Source organism: Sus scrofa, chromosome 8, assembly GCF_054392235.1.
Source record: "Sus scrofa isolate SSC_HxYL_T2T_F1_AM1 chromosome 8, Sscrofa_HxYL_maternal_Yorkshire_Landrace_v2.0, whole genome shotgun sequence".
NCBI lineage: Eukaryota > Metazoa > Chordata > Mammalia > Artiodactyla > Suidae > Sus > Sus scrofa.
The window spans coordinates 57852501-57870000 of NC_139390.1; positions in this window are offsets into that span (position 1 = coordinate 57852501).

Sequence of the window (17500 nt, forward strand, 5' to 3'; positions counted from 1 at the left end):
GTCCCAGCTGTGGCAACGTGATTACTTGAAAGAGGACCCTTTAAAGCCGGGGTGGGGGTGGCGATGACACTGCATGCCATGGAGGTGCTCACCTGTCCTTTTTGTGGACACCTTTTCCGCGGTGGTGACAATGGATGCCCTGGCTGCCGTTCGGAAATGAAAGGTGAAGGCCAAGGTCCACGGTCCGTGGTCGGCGTGGTTCGTCTTCAAGGCCACGGATGAAGAAATGGGCTCCAGGAGGAAAGAGTCCAGGCCTTATGCCTGCCCTGCCTGGAGAATCCATGTCGCCACACAGCGATCCATCCCGATGCGTTCGTTGGTCCTGCGACGCCCCCTGCCGTAGGCTGCTTTTTATAGTCTCCGAAAAGGTCCGCCAGATGGCTCCCGGGGTGGGCCTGGGACGACCAAGTTCGGGGCCGGAAGAGGCCACTTCCAAGTGGGGGAGGAGTTACAAGTGGGCGGCAGACCTGAAGATAACCTGGAGGGGAGGAAAAAGGAGGGGAACCGTGACCGAGCGAGCCGGAGGGGAGGGGAGGGGAGGGACGATGGGATGGCACCATCGGGAGTCCTGCTCAAAGAATTGGAGCCTCCTTGAGACATGCGACCACATCCATCATTCCAGAGGGAATGGAAGCATCTTCCCCATGGTTGTACAATGATACATGTCCTTCAGAGTCCCTGAGAAAAAAAGGAATACAAGGCAAGATTTTGTCCGTGGAGGGAAGGGGGGGGGGGGGGGAGAACAGAGGCTCCAGACTTTGGATCTCTTGGCACAGGGGCCTCCTGCGCCGTATGGAAAGGACTGTTCCTAGGGTGCTCTCAGAATGGGATTTCTGGGTCCCACGAACCTTGTGTGTTGGACAAAGAGGCAGAAAGAGGGGTTCCCGGCTGGAAAGCCCAAACCACAGCTCTTCAGATGGGTAGGGAAGGGCAGACAGACTTCCGGCCCCAAGCAGTGATCTGGACCTCCAGAGGCCTTAGGACGACTTCACTGAGAACACGCAGAATCCGACCCAGCCACAGCGTCCTCTATACCTAGCTCTGTTTCACTTTCTCTGTCTCTCTCCCCTCCTCCTCTTTCTCCCTCTGATTCTGCCTCTCACTGTCTGCCTATCCTCCGTCCCTCCCTGTCTGTCTCTGTCTCTCTCCCTCACAAGCACACCACCGCGGGTCCCCCCCCTCCCCCCCCTTCTTTCTCCCCCCCCCCCCCCCCCCCCCGGCATATGCTATTATCCTTTTCCTTAAGACTGTGATTTACATGCCATGGAGTCTCCCTTCCCCAGGGAAACCTACAGTGCCTTTGTCCTTAAAAGAGGCAGGGGATGGTGGGGCTGAGGGCAGACATTATTTGAACAGGTGTGAGGACATACATAGGTCTACTGCCTCGGACTGAGGCCATTCTGAAGCTTTTCGGGGGCGTGGGAGATCACACTGTTCCCGGTGCGTGCGTGTGTGTGTGTGTGTGTGTGTGCGCGCGCGCGTGCAGGTGTGTGGGGAGGGAACCCGAATGGGGCACCCCCAGACCGACCGCTTCGGCTTTGGCGCTGGCATGTGGAGGATCTGGAATCCAGGGCCCTCTGGAAAGGACGGATGTGAGACGGACACCCTCTTCTTCCCGTCTTGAAAGCAGGAGAAAAACCTTCCTCTAGAAGCCCAAGTTCAAAGCCAGCTGTTTCAAGGAACGTCTGCCTCTGGCAAGGGGGAGGGGGAGGGCGAGGGCGAGGGGGCGGCCTGGAGGCAGCCTGGAGCACCCACGGCATGCATTCAGAAACCTCGTGCATCTCTCTTCCGGTGCTATCTTTGGGGGGACGTGGTACTCTTGGGCAAGTCCTCCGAACGATAGTGGAAACAAACATCTGTCTTCTCTCCCACACCTGGTGAATGCAGACAGACACACTGGAAGAGCACCCACCCTCCCTTTTCCCCCAAAGGACTCTTGTCACTGTACAGACGGGGGGGGGGGGGGGTGGCCCACGGGGGTGTCACACGCAGTCTTGGTGGCTCGTCTATGTTTCCAATCCGCCCAGGCAGTGCAGGCGGCCACCACTGCTGCTGCCACCTCTCACCGATCGTTCATCCTGTCCGTCAGTGCTATGACAGCACTAAGCTCTTCAGGGAGAAAATGCTCCCTGCCTTTCCTCTCGGAGGGCACACTGAGGGCACCCACTCCCATTAACAAAGTTTATTCACCTTGACAGGAAGAAAAGAGCTTGGGGTTTTTCACACCGCTGCAGATGACACTTTCCTACCGACTCTGGAATTCTCTTGCTCATTCTCCGGTGGGCCCGCCCCCCCATTTCAGGAGAGGGTGTTTGGTTCTGGGTTGGGGTGCGTGTGTGCGCGCGCGTGTGTGTGTGTGTGCGTGTGGGTGTGTCTGTGTCTTGCTTTTTCATTTTATTGGAATACAGTTGACTGACAAAGTTGTATGAACTTACAGGGTTGTTTCTGGGTGTTCGTCATGGCAGTGAAAGGAAACACCAGGATTTCCCTAGAAAGCCATCCCGTTCACCTGATCGGTGGCATGGAGGACATTCACATCCTCCTTGAGTTTCGCATTTGAAAGTGAGGGGCGGGTGCGTGCAGCAGGTCCCCCACCCCCACCCCACCCCGCGCCCCGAACGTGCCTCCCGCAGTGGCACTAGGAGTGTGTGCAATGAAAGGGACAGGACACCAGACACCAGAGGACCATTCTGACCCTCCTTTCCTTCTCTCTTCAGAAAGCAGGAAATAAATCTCTTGGGTGAAAGAAAAGTGTGCTCCCTGCCACGAAATTTGGGGGGGGGGGGTGTCGGGTTGGCGATAAGGACTTCACTGCTCCCATGGCTCCTGCAATGTTCACGAATCCTCCAAATCCTCAAGGCAAGATGGTTCACAACCAATACATGAGCGAGCTGTCAGAGACACCAGGGACTGAAACACTCCGTATTAGGGAGGGGTCCTCACTCACTTTCATGCAAAGGCAGCCACAACAGCAGCCTTTTCAAAGATGGCTGCAGGCAAGGGGGTGGGGGAGATGATGGAGAAAGTGGTGGTGGCGGCGGCGGCGGCGGCGGCGGCGGCGTGGCAGACTTGGATCACGTCCATTATGTTCATTCAACAAACAGTCGGGGCGATGGGAGAATGGCCGCTTGGTGGTCTGGGTTTCTCCAGGCTCCCTGGCCCACTCCCTGCCCCACACCCCCAACCCCCCACACCCCCTTGGACATGGGCAGGAAGGTTTCTAGAGAAGGCAGTGCCTGACCTGCTGGCTCTGTCACCCTGGGGGGAGAACATTTCGGAGAGTCGCCAGAGGCTTCAGACTTCCTACCCCTCTCCCTCCCCCACTCTGAACCCTGGTAACTAGACTTCATTCAACCGACACTTAGGATGGGTCATCCAACTGTTCTCTCATGAAGGAAGGAAGGAAGGAAGGAAGGAAAGAAGGAAGGAAGGTCGGTCGGTGGGTAGGTGGGTGTGTTTTCTGCGTGGGGTGAAGCCTTCCCTCCCTCGATGCAAGCCTGATATCCTCACCTGTCACAGAGACTGGACCCCTAAAAAACTACTGTGTCCGGTTTTCTCCCATTTAGGGGGTTCCAGAGTGTGTGTGTGTGTGCGTGTGCGTGTGCGTGTGCGTGTGTGCGTGCGTGCGTGCGTGCGTGTGTGTGTGTGTGTGTGTGTGTGTTGAGGGCCACACCCACGGCATATGGAGGTTCCCAGATGACGGATCGAATCGGAGGCTTTAGCTGCTGACCTCCTACACCACAGAAACAGGAATGCCAGGTCCGAGCCGCGTCTGGGACCAACACCACAGCTCACGGCAACACCGGATCCTTTACCCACTGAGCGAGGTGGACAGGCATCGAACCTGCAACCTCATGGTTCCTGGTCGGACTCATTTCCACTGCGCCATGGCGGGAACTCTGCTTTGTGGTTTTGGCGTTTGGATTCCAGAAGGTGGCGTAGGGGTCCCTGTTCGTCGTCTATTGGATAGAGACTCTTTTGTGTGTGTATATGTTCATCCCATCCTCCTCATGGATCCCTCTCCCCCGCCCTCATGATTTCTTTTCCCCCCTCTGCTTTTTAGGGCTGCCCTCGTGGCATATGGAAGTTCCCAAGCGAGGGGTTGAATCGGAGCTACGGCTGCTGGCCTACGCCACAGGCACAGCCATGTGGGATCCGAGCCGCGTCTGCGACCGACACCACAGCTCACGGCACTGCCTGCCGGATCCTTACCGCCCCCCTGAGCGAGGCCAGGGATCGAACCCACACCCTTCCCTGCAAAGGTTCCTCGTCGGATGCGCTTCCATGGTGCCACGACAGGAACTCCCCCGTGATGGTTTTTTTTCACGCTGGTGTTCCCACCCACAAGGAAGGAATGGCCCAATATTCTGGAATCACCTAGAGGGGAAAAGACGCTGAAAAAGAACGGAGGGATAGATGGATGTAGATGGATCACTGAATCCCCTTGACTGTACACCTGAAACGAACACAACATTGTAAGCAAGCCCACTGTATGCCGAGCTAAAGCAACAACAACAACCAACAACCACAACAACCACAACAAACTTACATCTTAAAAAAAAAAAAAAAAAAAAAAAAAAAGATGTCCCCTGCAGTTCCCATCAGGGCTCAGCGGTAATGAACCCGACTAGGATCCGTGAGGATGTGGGTTCGATCCCTCCCCTGGCCTCGCTTGGTGGGTTAAGGATCCCGCGTTGCTGTGGCTGTGGGGTAGGCCCGCAGCTACAGCTCTGATTCGACCGTGAGTCTGGGAACTTCCATAGGGCTGGGGCGTGGGCATTAAAAAAAGATATACTATATGCATACTATATACATATGTAGGAGTTCCCGTCATGGCTGGACGAATCCGACTAGGAGGCCTGAGGGTGCGGGTTCGATCCCTGGCCTCGCTCGTTGGGTTCAGGATCGGGTGTTGCCGTGAGCTCTGGTGTAGGTCGCAGACAGGGCTCGGATCCCGCGTTGTGCTGGCTCTGGTGTAGGCCGGTGGCTACGGCTCCGATTGGACCCCTAGCCTGGGAACCTCCATGTGCCATGGGTGCAGCCCTAGAAACAGAAAATAACTACGTGTGTGTGTGTGTGTGTGTGTGTGTGTGTGTGTGTGTGTGTGTATACAGATAGATATAGATATATAGATATAGATATATCACCTAAAGGCCCAGGACTAGAGAAAGCATTGGGTCATTAGGATCTAAGAATCTTCTCCCCGCCCCCCAAATCCATCCATCCATCCATCCATCCAACCCACCCTCCCTCCCTCCCTCCCTCCCTCCCTCTCTCCATCTTTCACTTTTCCTGATAAAGACAAAGGGACAAAAATTGTTTGTTTGGTTGTTTCTTTGTTTGTTCGTTTTTTTCTCAAAAGTTGTACATCTACTTTGTAACTTATACCTCTGTCAGAGGGATGGAGAATCCTTGACCTTTTCCTCCCTACCCAAATCCTTCCAGAAATCAGAAACTCAGTGGCTGGAAAACTGGACTGGATCCTGAAGTTTTTCCAGTTGCCTTCCATCTCTGGCTACAACTCTCTTCATCAGCGTTTCCCATTTTCTCCCACCCTTTGGACCTGGCATCCTTGCGGATGAGAACACGTATCGCTTGTCCCGAGGCCCTGAAAACGGAAGCCCGTGGAGTCCCTCGATGAACACATCAGAGAAATGGTCTCTGAGAGTGAAACCATCACCCTGTGTTCATTTCTCTAAGAGCCCCTCGGAAAGTTGGCCCCAACACCTGACGGCATTCTCAGAGGGGCCTTTCAAAAGACTGAAGGGGCGTTCCCGTCATGGCTCCGTGGTGAGCGAATCCGACTAGGAACCGTGAGGTTGTGGGTTCGATCCCTGCCCTCACTCAGTGGGTTAAGGATCCAGCGTTGCCGTGAGCTGTGGTGTCGGTCGCAGACACGGCTCAGATCCCACGTTGCTGTGGCTCTGGCGTAGGCTGGCAGCTATGGCTCCGATTCGACCCCTAGCCTGGGAACCTCCATATGCCATGGGAGCGGCCCAAGAAATGGCAAAAAGACAAAACAAACAAACAAACAAACAAACCGAGAAAACAAAAGACTGAAGGGACTTTCCCCTCTCCCTCTCTCTTCCCTCTGTCTCTCTCTGTCTCACTCACTGTCTCTGTCTGTCTCTCTGTGTCTCTCTCACACGTACACGCACACACACACAGAGTCACCGGCTCCGTTCTTCATATGTAACAGTTTGAAAGTTCCAGGAAAGTTTGGCAGCCCAAACCGGCCTTGGTACTCCAGCTCCAATTAAGTCTCAGAGACAGAGTTTTGGGTGAAGCATAAAGAACAGCTTTATTGCTTTGCCAGGCTAAGGAGGCCACAGCAGGCTAAGGACCTCAAAACTGTGTCCTCCCTTGAGAGGGGATAGCAAGGGGTTCTATAGGTTTAGCTTAATGGTGGGCATGGGGGTGGCGGAGCTGTCTAGAAGCATCAGGGTGCTTGCATTCTCCCTGGATAGGAGATTAGGATAGACCATTTCAAAGTCATCAAGGCTGGAGTCAGGTGGTCCATGGAATGTTTCTAGTGTCTTTGGGGTTATGGCATTTTGACCTTCTCTCCGGAGTGAAGATTGCTCATCCACGGGGTGGGGGGGGGGGCGCAATCCTTAGGGAGTGTTTCAAGGGTAGAGAAAACACCAGGTTCACTACAACTCTGACTCGACAGTAGTCATTAGTCATAAGTTCGTGGGCCAAGGCAAGCCATAACCTAATGGAGACTATTTCAAAGTAGCTTTTAGCTGTAACAATGTCTCTGGCTCCAACACACCAGCACTCCCGGGCTTGAGCTTGGTTTCAGTTTCAGAGGAGGGAACTCTGGCTCCAAGGATTAACCCCTTCGTTCCTTTGGTTTCTGTGGGCCTGGTTCGGGGAGCCCATCCACATCACCGCCTTTTGAGAGGCCATCTGACAACTGTTTCACCAAAGCGACGTCATCTCAAAACAAGGAAACCAGTTCCATAAATGGAGGATCTCTCCCTTCCCCCTCCCTCCCTCTCCTTCTCACTCTCCTCTACCCACAGCTCATGGCAACGTGGGATTCGTAACCCAGTGAGCGAGGCTGAGCATGGAACCTGCCACCTCATGGTTCCTAGTTGCATTTATTTCCACTTCTGCACCACGATGGGACCTCCCCAGCTCAGTTTTTCACACGTGAGGTTTCCCGGGACGTTTCGGAGGAGGCGGACCCCAAACGTGTCTCCATGCCCTGTGTGGGTGATTCCTGTGAGGTAAAATGACTTAAGGACCGGCCCACACCAAAGGGACACTCTGGCCCTCCTTTCTGGCCCCCAGACAGCAGGAGATGAAAATCTCCTCCTCGTGCAAAGGAAGATGGCAAGTGAAGATGTCCATTCCCACACCAAGGCCAACATGCTCCAGAAGTTTTGCGGGGTTTCCCGGGTTGGGAAATGGCGGGGGCTCCTTTGGCCTGACACGAGGCGAGTTTCGTGCACACATCCTCCCCCACCCCCCTCCATGCAGTCTGCGAGGGGCAGCCTGAGGGTAGGGAAATTGGGGAAAGAGGGGAAAAAAAACACTTTCCCTAAAGAGAAGCTCCAGGAAAAGTCACCACCTCTGACTTGACTGGAGAGTTTCTGCATTTGAATGAAGTGATTGAACCCAGGCCCTGAGGCCTGGATCTTCCTGATCTCCCCTCCCCCCCTTCCCGGGCGTGAGTCCAGGCGATTTGGGAAGCGAGAGGCGGCGCAGCAGGGATGGCGGCCGGGGGTGGGGGGTGGGGCGGGCAGCTGGGGCCGGGAGTGGGGGGGTGCGGGACTAATGAACCAGCGCCTGCCTGCCTGCCTGCCTGCCTGCCTGCCTGCCTGCCTGAACGAGCCCCTCCCCTCCCCCCCCACCCCCTCCCCACGCCCACCCGCCTGAGGGCGGGGATGGGGCCTGAGAGCTACGGGAAACTTCTTTGCTAGCTACTTGTCAGGGAGTGATCCCAGCTCAAAGTCCCTTTGCTTATTTCGGAACAAGGTCTGAGTCTCAGCTAGTACAGAGTTTCTGAATGTCTCGGCACATGGACTGGCCTGCACCAAACAAGCAGACAGGAAGAAAAATGAACACACAGAAACCCAGCTGGTCTCCTTCTCCCAGAGTCTCTCTTGGAGAAATTACCTTAAGCTCAGTGACTTTGCCCCGTCTCCCTCTGGTGCAAAGCCATCCCTGGAGGAGCCAGGTCTTACATGAGCAGGGCAGGGCAGGGCAGCACCACCCAGGTGAGCTGGAGAGTGGAGAGTCAAGTTGATAGATACCCCAAATGTGGCTGGCCAGGGGTCTGGGTTAGCATTCCGTGTGAACTCACACACCCAGGCACCTAGCACCGATTTCCCCATGTTCTTCCGACCGTGATTCTCACTCTTCTTCTGTCCCCCCCCCCCCCCCACCTTCGGCTTTTTGCCTTTTCTAGGGCCGCTCCTGCGGCATATGGAAGTTCCCCTGCCAGGGGTCCAATCGGAGCTGTAGCCGCTGGCCTACACCAGAGCCACAGCAACGCGGGATCTGAGCCACATCTGCAACCTGCACCACAGCTCACGGCAATGCTGGATCCTTAACCCACTGAGCAAGGCCAGGGATGGAACCTGCAACCTCATGGTTCCTAGTCAGATTCATTAACCACTGAGCCACAATGGGAACTCTGACTCTCCCTCTTCCCTGCCTGATACCTTAAGAGCCTGATCGTTTGTGGGGAAATGAAATCCCAGCTGGCAAGAGCCACCTTATCTTCCCAGCACACGAGAAAAGAATAGGCGCAGGCTCACATCCATCTTATGTTTCTATGCCTTGCCCTGGCCCCACCGTTTCAGAAAGCTGTGTCCCTCCACCTGTCAAAAGCCAAAGCCCAGGAGTTCCCGTCGTGGAATAGTGGAAAGGAATCCAACCAGGAACCATGAGGTTGCAGGTTCGATCCCAGGCCTTCCACAGTGGGTTTAGGATCTGGTGGCATCACCTTGCGCTGCGGTGTAGGTTGCAGACGCAGCTTGGATATGATGGTGCTTGTGACTGTGGCATACGCCCCAGCAGTTGTAGGTCTGATTCGGCCCCTAGCCCGGGAACCTCCATATGATGCGGGGGGGGGGGGGGGGTAGGGGGTAGGGGGAGGCTGCAGCCAAAGCCCAAGGAAGAAAGACAATCAGAATGTTGCGTGGAACTCCTGGAGACTTAACAGCCACCACCAGTCATGACCATGGCTGTCAACCGACACCAGAGCCAAAGAAATGTCGGATCAAATAGGAACCTGCCACTTACACCAGTACTCACCACAATGCAGGACCACAAAAACAAAGGAACAAGAAACCAAAACTAAATAATTGCCCAGGAGCAGCAGGTGCAGGAAAACCATGCTGACTCTCACCCCCCAGAAGCCAGAGGTAACCTATTTATCACCCCACACGCACACACCTCAGCACCACCAGCACCAGCACCCCACCCCCCCACCCCAGGATCGAATCTGCATCCTCGTGGGTGCTCCTCAGCTTTGTTACCAATGAGCCACAATGGGATCTCCCCAATCCAGGTTTTTATGTTTCTTTTTTTTTTTTTTTTTTTACCCTTGCTTTCTTCGGGTGGCACTCACGGCACACGGAGGTTCCCAGGCTAGGGAATCAGAGCTTGAGCCACTGGCCTACACCACAGACACAGCAACACCAGGTCCGATCTGTGTCTGCAACCTACACCACAGTTCAGGGCAATGCCAGATCTTTCACCCACTGAGCGAGGCCAGGGATCAAACCAGCACTCTCATGGATGCTAGTCAGATTCCTACCTGCTGAGTCACAATGGGAACTCCACTAAATACATAAATTTTTTCAAAGAGAGAGAGAGAGGGAGGGAGAGTGTGTGTGTGTGTGTGTGTGTGAGAGAGAGAGAGAGAGAGAGAGAGAGAGAGAGAGAGAAGGTCTGGTATCACTTGGGGAAAAATAAAATTATGCTTGGAGAAAAATATCTGTCCCTAGAGATCATTCACAATGGCTTGCTCTGCCTGTTCATTTCTCTCTTTCTTCCCTTTTCTTTTTTCCTTCCTTTTCTTTTCCTTTCGCATCTGTCTGTGCCGTGTGTGTGTGTGTGTGTGTGTGTGTGTGTGTGTGTGTAGTCTTCTTTTAGGGCTTCACATGTGCCATTTTGTAGGTTCCCAGGTTAGGGGTCAATGCTAGTCGGGTTCGTTTCCACCGAGCCACAACGGGAATTCCTGCCTTGTGTTTCTTTATCTTTGTTCTGTTACTAGGTGCTAGGGATTCCTTTTTGTTAAGTCCAGTCACTTAAATAAGGGTGTTTGCAGGGTTGCCTAAAGCATCAAAAATGTATTTTCTCATTAAATATTGGAATGTGGGGAGTTCCTGTTGTGGCTCAGTGGTAACAAACCCGACTAGTATCCATGTATGCCGGTTCGAACCCTGGTTTGGGAACTTCCGTATGCCACAGTTATGGCTCTAAAAAATCCTCTCTCTCTCTCTCTCTCTCTCTCTCTCTCTCTCTCTCTCTCTCGATAATATACACATACACACACACATCCATACGTACATACCTATGTACACGTATACATATACATTGGAATTTGGTCTGCCATCGATGAGATGCTCCCTCTTTGTGTGTTGTTCATTTTGTTTTTTGTTTTTTAGGAGTGCACCCTTGGGATATGGAAGTTCCCTGGGCTAGGGGTCGAAGAATCGGAGCTGTAGCTGCTGGCCTGCACCTCAGCCAGAGCTATGCCCTGCCAGATCACCCGATCTGAGCTGAGCGGCCACGTCTGTCACCTACACCTACCTCCCCCTGAATGAAGACGTATTTTCAATACATCTCAAGTGGAGAAAAACTTGCTAAAAATCACTTTATTTGTCATGGAAACCATATCTTCTAGCAGACATGGCACAAAAGCCAGTGTTTATGGTCATCACACCACAGACATCAGAATTCCAAGCTTCTAGGGGTTTCTGGGGGCGGGGGGTGTGTCCCCAGGGCCTGTGGAAGTTCCATGCCCGCCGCCACTGCCACTGACTGCTGCCGCCCCTCTGCCACCACCCAGGGATCCTTCGCCCTGGGTGGGTGGGGGGAGGGAGAGGGTATCTCAGCAGAAACGATCTTATCTTACGGGGTTTATGGGTGGCTAGAAGCATGTGGTTCTGTTCATGTCATGCTCGAGGTTTCGGTTTTTGCCCTCCTACCTACCCAATGGTCGGCAGATGGAATTCTTCTGGTTTTCTCTGGCCATCCCTCTCCTCGAACTCACGGGTCCAGTTTTTCTCCCACATTTGACTTTTCCGGGAGATCCACAAAAGGAAGCGCCAACCCTTGACATCCACCGACAAGAGATCACCACCCTCTGCCCCTCTTTAGCCCCTTCTCATCCTCATGCCTGCCTGCACACATCGGAGACATTTCCAAGTGCCCAGGAGGATCCTTGGACCCTGACACCTCGAAATCTTCCCTGAGCAGCAGTGCTCGGGACTCAGACCTGGGGTTTATCACGGGCTCCAACCACGACCTTTGGTTTTCCTGGGCTGGGAGATCGGTTTCATGAGATGGAACCGGCTGCGGATTCAGCTTCTGGATCTGGAATGTGAAACGTTGTACACGACTTTTTTCAAGGCATGACTGTAGGGGAACGAAACCTTGCCCCCCCCCCCCCAACCCGCCACATCCCAGATGTCACATGAGCACGGGGAGGAATTCTGTGGAGCTGGAAACAACCATGACCCAAAAGAACACAGGAAGGAATTCCTGTCATGGCGCGGCGGAAACGAATCGGACTAGGAATCACGAGGTGGCAGGTTTGATCCCTGACCTCGCTCAGGGGTTTAAGGATCTGGCATTTTTCCGCGAGCTGTGGCATAAGGTCTCAGATGTGGCTCGGATCCCGCCGTTGCTGTGGCTGTGGCTCAGGCTAGCAGATGCAGCTCCGATTCAACACCAAGCGTGCGCGCGCGCGGGGTGGGGGGGGGGTGGGGGGGGAAGGGAAGCAAACCTCCTAAGAACGACGAAAGTGCAGTTAGGAAACAGAAAATGATGATCCCGGAAGTCCACTTGAATGTGGTTGGGAATCATGCATAGGACCACACCGCCACCGTGTGAGAGACCAGTGCAAGACAGCTGAACAATACAAAGCGGGGTGGGGGGGGGGGGTGCTTGGCGGGGGTTGGAGGAGGAGGAGGAGGAGGAGGAGGAGGAGGAGGAGGAGGAGGAGGAGGAGGAGGAGGAGGAGGAGGAGGAGGAGGAGGTGGGGGGAGACGGCGGCACTGGTGGTGGGCAAAGGTGCCTCTGGGCGAGGACTTTGGTGACCATATTCTCATGGCAGGCTTGAGAGCCCAAAAGATGACATGGTGGAGGCTGAAGTTAAATTTGGTCAAAAGGAAAACAACCATGAGAAAAGATGCGTCCACCCACACATAGAAAAGATATCGTGCCAAGAATGGGAGCCCTGTTCCAATGGCTCTTCCTGGGATTGTGGGAAATGAATCGATAGCAAGAAGATGCTTTCACATCCATGTCTTCAATGACTCCTGTACTAAGTGCGTCGTGGTTTTGCCAGTTTGGCAGAGTTGTGGAATGTCATCCGGCAATTGCATCTCCCCTGCCCAACCAGCAAGATGGAGTTGTTCTTTTTTTTTTTTTTTTTTTCCTGCTGCACTGCCTTTCCTGTGCCAGGGATCGAACTTGAGGCTCAGCTGTGACCTAGGCACAGCGGGAACTCCGAGATGGATTTCTTTTTCCTTCTTTTTCTTTCCTTCCTTCCTTTCTTCCTTTCTTTCTTTTCTCTCTCTCTCTTTCTTTTTCTTTTCTTTCTTTCTTTCTCTTTCCTTCCTTTCTTTCTCCTTTCTTTTTCTTTCTTTCTTTCTTTCTTTCTTTCTTTCTTTCTTTCTTTCTTTCTTTCTTTCTCTCTCTCTCTCTCTCTCTCTATCTTTCTCTTTCCTTCCTTTCTTTCTTTCTCTTTCTTTCTCTCTCTCTCTCTCTCTCTCTCTCTTTCTTTCTCTTTTCTTTCTTTCTTTCTTTCTTTCCTTCTCTCTCTCTCTCTCTCTCTCTCTCTTTCTGGTTTTTTTTTGGGGGGGAGCCACACCCGCAGCACATGGAGGTTCCCAGGCTAGGGGTCAGTTCGGAGCCTTACCTGCCGGCCTACACCACAGGCACAGCCACGCGGGATCCGAGCCGCGTCTGTGACAGACACCACAGCTCACGGCAATGCCAGATCCTTAACCCAACAAGTGAGCCAGGGATCAAACCTGCAACCTCATGGTTCCTGGTCGGATTTGTTTCCACTACCCCAGGATGGCAATCCTGAGACTTGCAAAGTTTATTGTTTGTTTCGGGTTTTCTCCACCCCCTCTCCCTCCTGTTTCAGCTTTATGTTTTACTTTTTGGCCACACACACGGGCAGCAAGTGGAAGTTTTTCCTGAGCCAGAGATGGAACCTGCACCACACAGGGGCAACCAGAGCCACCGCGGTGAGAAAGCAGGAGCCTTGACCCTGTTGGTCGTGGGCTTCCTTCTTCTTCTTCATCTGTTGTTGTTTTTTGGGTTTTTTTTGGGGGGGGGGTTGTTTTCCTTTTTTTGTTTTGTTTTGTTTTGTTTTGGATGAGATTTCAGTTCACCCCCCCACACATACACACACACTCATAGTGTTGCGTTGTACTTTCCCTCCGTTGTGGTTGGTCAGTCATGCTGAAATCCATGTTTCTATGACCTGACCACCAGAGCATTTGCCCCAGGCAGCCATTTGTTCTCTTTGGACTTTGTCTCAGTCTATGCAGAGAGAGATTTTCATTTCCACTTTCCTAGGATCGACTGTATCCTTCTCTCCCTTCCTAAGCTTCTGGGCTTTGCTTGTCTGCTTTTGACAGACCGTCTCCGTCGGTAAGGGTGGCAGGTATACCGACTCCTGCGTTGTCGTTCTCCGAGAGCTTGCCGGGTTTCGTTTTTGCCAGTCCCCGCCTACCCTCCCGCCCTCCCTCTCTCCCTCCCTCCTCCAGCTCCGTGCAGGGAGGTGGGGTGGGGGTGGGGGAGAGAAGAGAAGGTGGAGGGGAACCTGAGATCTCTCTCGCTAGTGCCACCCTCACCGCGCCGGCTTCTCTCTGGAATTCCCAAGCCCAGGAAGGGACATGCTTGGGGGAGCGAGCGCGGCTCCTTCTAGGCAACAGCGAGAACCTCTTCCCAGCTCCTTCCCCGCCGCCGCCGCCGCCGCCGCCGCCGCCCCCCTCTTTCCATCTGCTGCCATCACGCCACGCAGTGCCTTGCCAGGAGGCAGCTCCGTAGTGGAAGCCTCGCGGTCGTGCAGGACGCCTGGCGCCTCGGCCCCGGGAAGAGCTCGGGCATTTGGGTGGCCGGCGCTGTGTCGTTGTGTCGCCGCCGGCCGGCCGGCCTTCCGGATCTGTCCTGGTGACGTTGGTGGCGGTTGTCGCGTGCCATCTAGTGTCCGCTTTTATATCGTCCCTTCCCTCTGCAGCTTTGGGGACCTTCGCGAGGGATGTGACTCAGCCATCCGGCCTGAGTCAGAGTTCCGGGAGGCTGGCGACACTGGCGGCGACAGCTCCGGTGGCTCAGAGGCCTGGGAGTGTCCCTCTCTCACCGGAGATTGGGCGTGCAGGCCTGTGAGGGAGTGACTGTCACCGCGCTCCCCAGGCAGGTTCTGGGGCCGCCTGGCCGGGTCGACCAGCATCCGCTCTTGCCGCTCCGGCCCCGGGGACCGACCAGGCCTGGGCCGGGCCGCCTCCCTAGCGAGGGGAGAGGGTGTGCGGCGCCCGGGACTGCCTGTGCTCGGGTGGCCTGGCCTTGTCCCGGGTCGCCCTTTGGAGCGTGAATGACTCCCGCCCGCCGTCCCTCCAGCCTCTCATCCCCGAAGTGAGGAGCGGCCCGGGCTGTGCGCTGTGAGGGCGTTGGAGGGCGCGACAGGCTCGGTGGCCGGCACGCTTGTTTCCCGGTCGTCATGCCGGCATGGGTCCCTCCCCCCCTGCCCCCCGACTGATGGCTACCGCCGGCCCGTGCGGAGTCGTACTGACGAGGTCTAGACCGGCACAAGCCGTGAGGGGTGGAGCGGAAAGGGTGGCTCGGGCCCCGGCGCCTTCCTTCGCGGGGTCCGTTCGTCGGAGGCGCCTCCGTGGAAACATTTTTTTTCCAAGTCCTGATGGATCCGGAGATGGTGGATGGTACCCCGCCGGCCCCCTGCTCCCGGGTGTGGCCGGGAAGGGTGCACCTGGGCCTGAGGCGTGCCCATGTAGGGTCCCGGTCGTTGGACAAGACTTCGTTTCCCACGCTCTCATTCCCCCCCCCCCCGCCCCCCCGCCCTCGGAGTGTTTCCCTGTCGGTCGGTCGATCTGTCGGGAGGTGGGGACCGGCCTGAGCTGGATGGTGTGTCCTGGATTTTGGGGGAGCCAAGTCCCCGTCTGGAGCTCCGGACAGACCGATACCTGCCCGCGTGGGCAAGCCGGGAAGGGCTTCCCCGGCTGGCCGGCCGGCTCCACCTCCTTCCTGTCCCTGTCCCTTCCTTGCGGTCACGCTCCCCGGGTCGACCAGATGGCCCTGAGAGCGCTGGGTCTGGCGACTCTAGGGCAGGGCTGGGGGACAAGTGTCCGGATGGGGGTTCCGGGGATACCCCCACGTCCTGTGGGTGGGCCCCGCTGCTGGGCATGGACATTTTTCGCGGCCGAAATAGGCCTTTTCTGTCACCAGGTAGATGCTGACACGATCCTCTTCAGCGCCTGTCGCTGGAGACCTTGGGCCTCTGGATGCACGTGGGGGGCTTTGGGCTTTCGGCTGCTGTCCAAGGCCTGACCCTGCCCTTTGCACCCCGCGTGGGGGCCGCTCGCCTGGGCCTGTGCGCCGGCTCTCGCTTGTGCATCCAGCTGGCCCATGCTGCGGTGTCCCCTCCGGTCTTTGGCTGACCCGAGGGCGGCAGGGCGCGTGGCCCTGTGGGGTCTTCTACCCTGTGTGCCTCCCTGCTGCGGGCACCCGGCGGCTCGGCTGGAACAACCCCACCCTGTTGGCTCCGTGCCACGTGTCAGGCATTCTCCCTCCCGGGGTTGTCAGCCGCTGTCTCTCCCCTGAGAGAGGAAGGGGAGGAGGAGGAGGAGGAGGAGGAGGGGGGGCCGGTGAAGCTGAAGCAGGCCCCCGTGGTGATTGTCTTTGCTGGCCCTCCCTCCCTCCCTCCCTCCCTCCCCTCTTCTGGGCTCTTCCCTGGCTCTGCCAGGACTGATCGATGTGGTGATGTGGCGCTCTCCTGGGCTTGGGCTTAAGCCGCGCCAGGTGAGGGACGGCCGCTCATGGTGAGTTGGGCCGCGCCTCTCATTCTGTCGCGGGCCCCTCGCTGCTCCTCCCCCACCTGCGGGTGGTGTGGGGGAAGGCAGGGGTGCGGCCTCCAGCCTGACCTCTGGTCTCCCGCCCTGCTGCCTTCGGGTGTCAGTCGGGGGGGGGGGCCTGGGTCCTTTGGGACGCAGCAGGCATTCTCGCTTTGCCTCCTTGGCGTGTGCCTTGCGAGCGGTCCCTCCCCAAAGTGGGGGGAGGCCTCCCTCGCTGCCATGCTTCGCATCCCTGCGGGTGCGTGAGCGTGCCTCCCCTGGTCCTCTGTGGTGCCCCTGGAGTACTCCGGGTTGCCTGTCAGATGCCCGAGGCCGAGCGGTGGTGTCGTTTTCCTCTCCCAGCGGTGAGTCCCCTCGGGTCCCCACTGTGGTGGTGGCGTGCCCCACGAGCAGCTTCCTAAAGCTCAGGGGAGGGGGTCGAGACGGTAAGGCAGGGGAAGCTTGTGTCCCCTCCCCGGGAGGGGCTCAGGTGGACCCCTTGTCATGGGTCTCCCTCACTGTGTGCCAGTGAGGGCAGCCCTTGGCCCTTGAGTGGCACGCCCCATGCTTCTCCCTTGACCGGGAAGGCTGCATGTGGTCGTGAGAGCGACCGCGGTGGGCCGGGAGATGTGAAGGGGGGGTCCCCGTCTGGCTTTCCGGACGTGGCATCCCTCCACCCACGTGGAAAAGTCTGAAAGGCAAGCCTGGTGGCAGCACAGACTCTTGCCCTCCCGGCTCTGACCGTGGACGCTCACATGGGCTGTGTGCTTTACCCATACCGCAGACCCCCCCCCCTTCTGACTTCCCACTTTTTGGGAGTGTTCCCACTCCCGTGGGTCCCCGAAGGGGCGAGCGATGGTGTGTGGGGCACGACGCGCCCTCGGTGAGAAAGCCTTCTCTAGCGATCTGAGAGGGGGGCCTTGGGGTACCTGGACCCCCCAGCCGCCGCCCCTCCTGAAGTCTGCAGGGCAGTAGCTGCCGGCGCTACTTGCCACAGCGTGTGGGCAAGAGCCGCCCTCGCGCGAGGGGTGCGCTGGCCCCCGCGGTGGGGGCCAAGCGCTGCTCTTTTGCCTAATGCGGCCTGTGCCTCCCCCCTCCGAGTTGGGGGAGGGTCACGCCGGGCCGGGCCGGGTTTTGGCGTCCAGCGCCGGGCTGTGTGCTGCGTGGGCGCGTGGTGCCCCTCCCCTTGGAAGGGGAAGTGGAGGAGGGGGATGCGCCCCGTCCCCCGG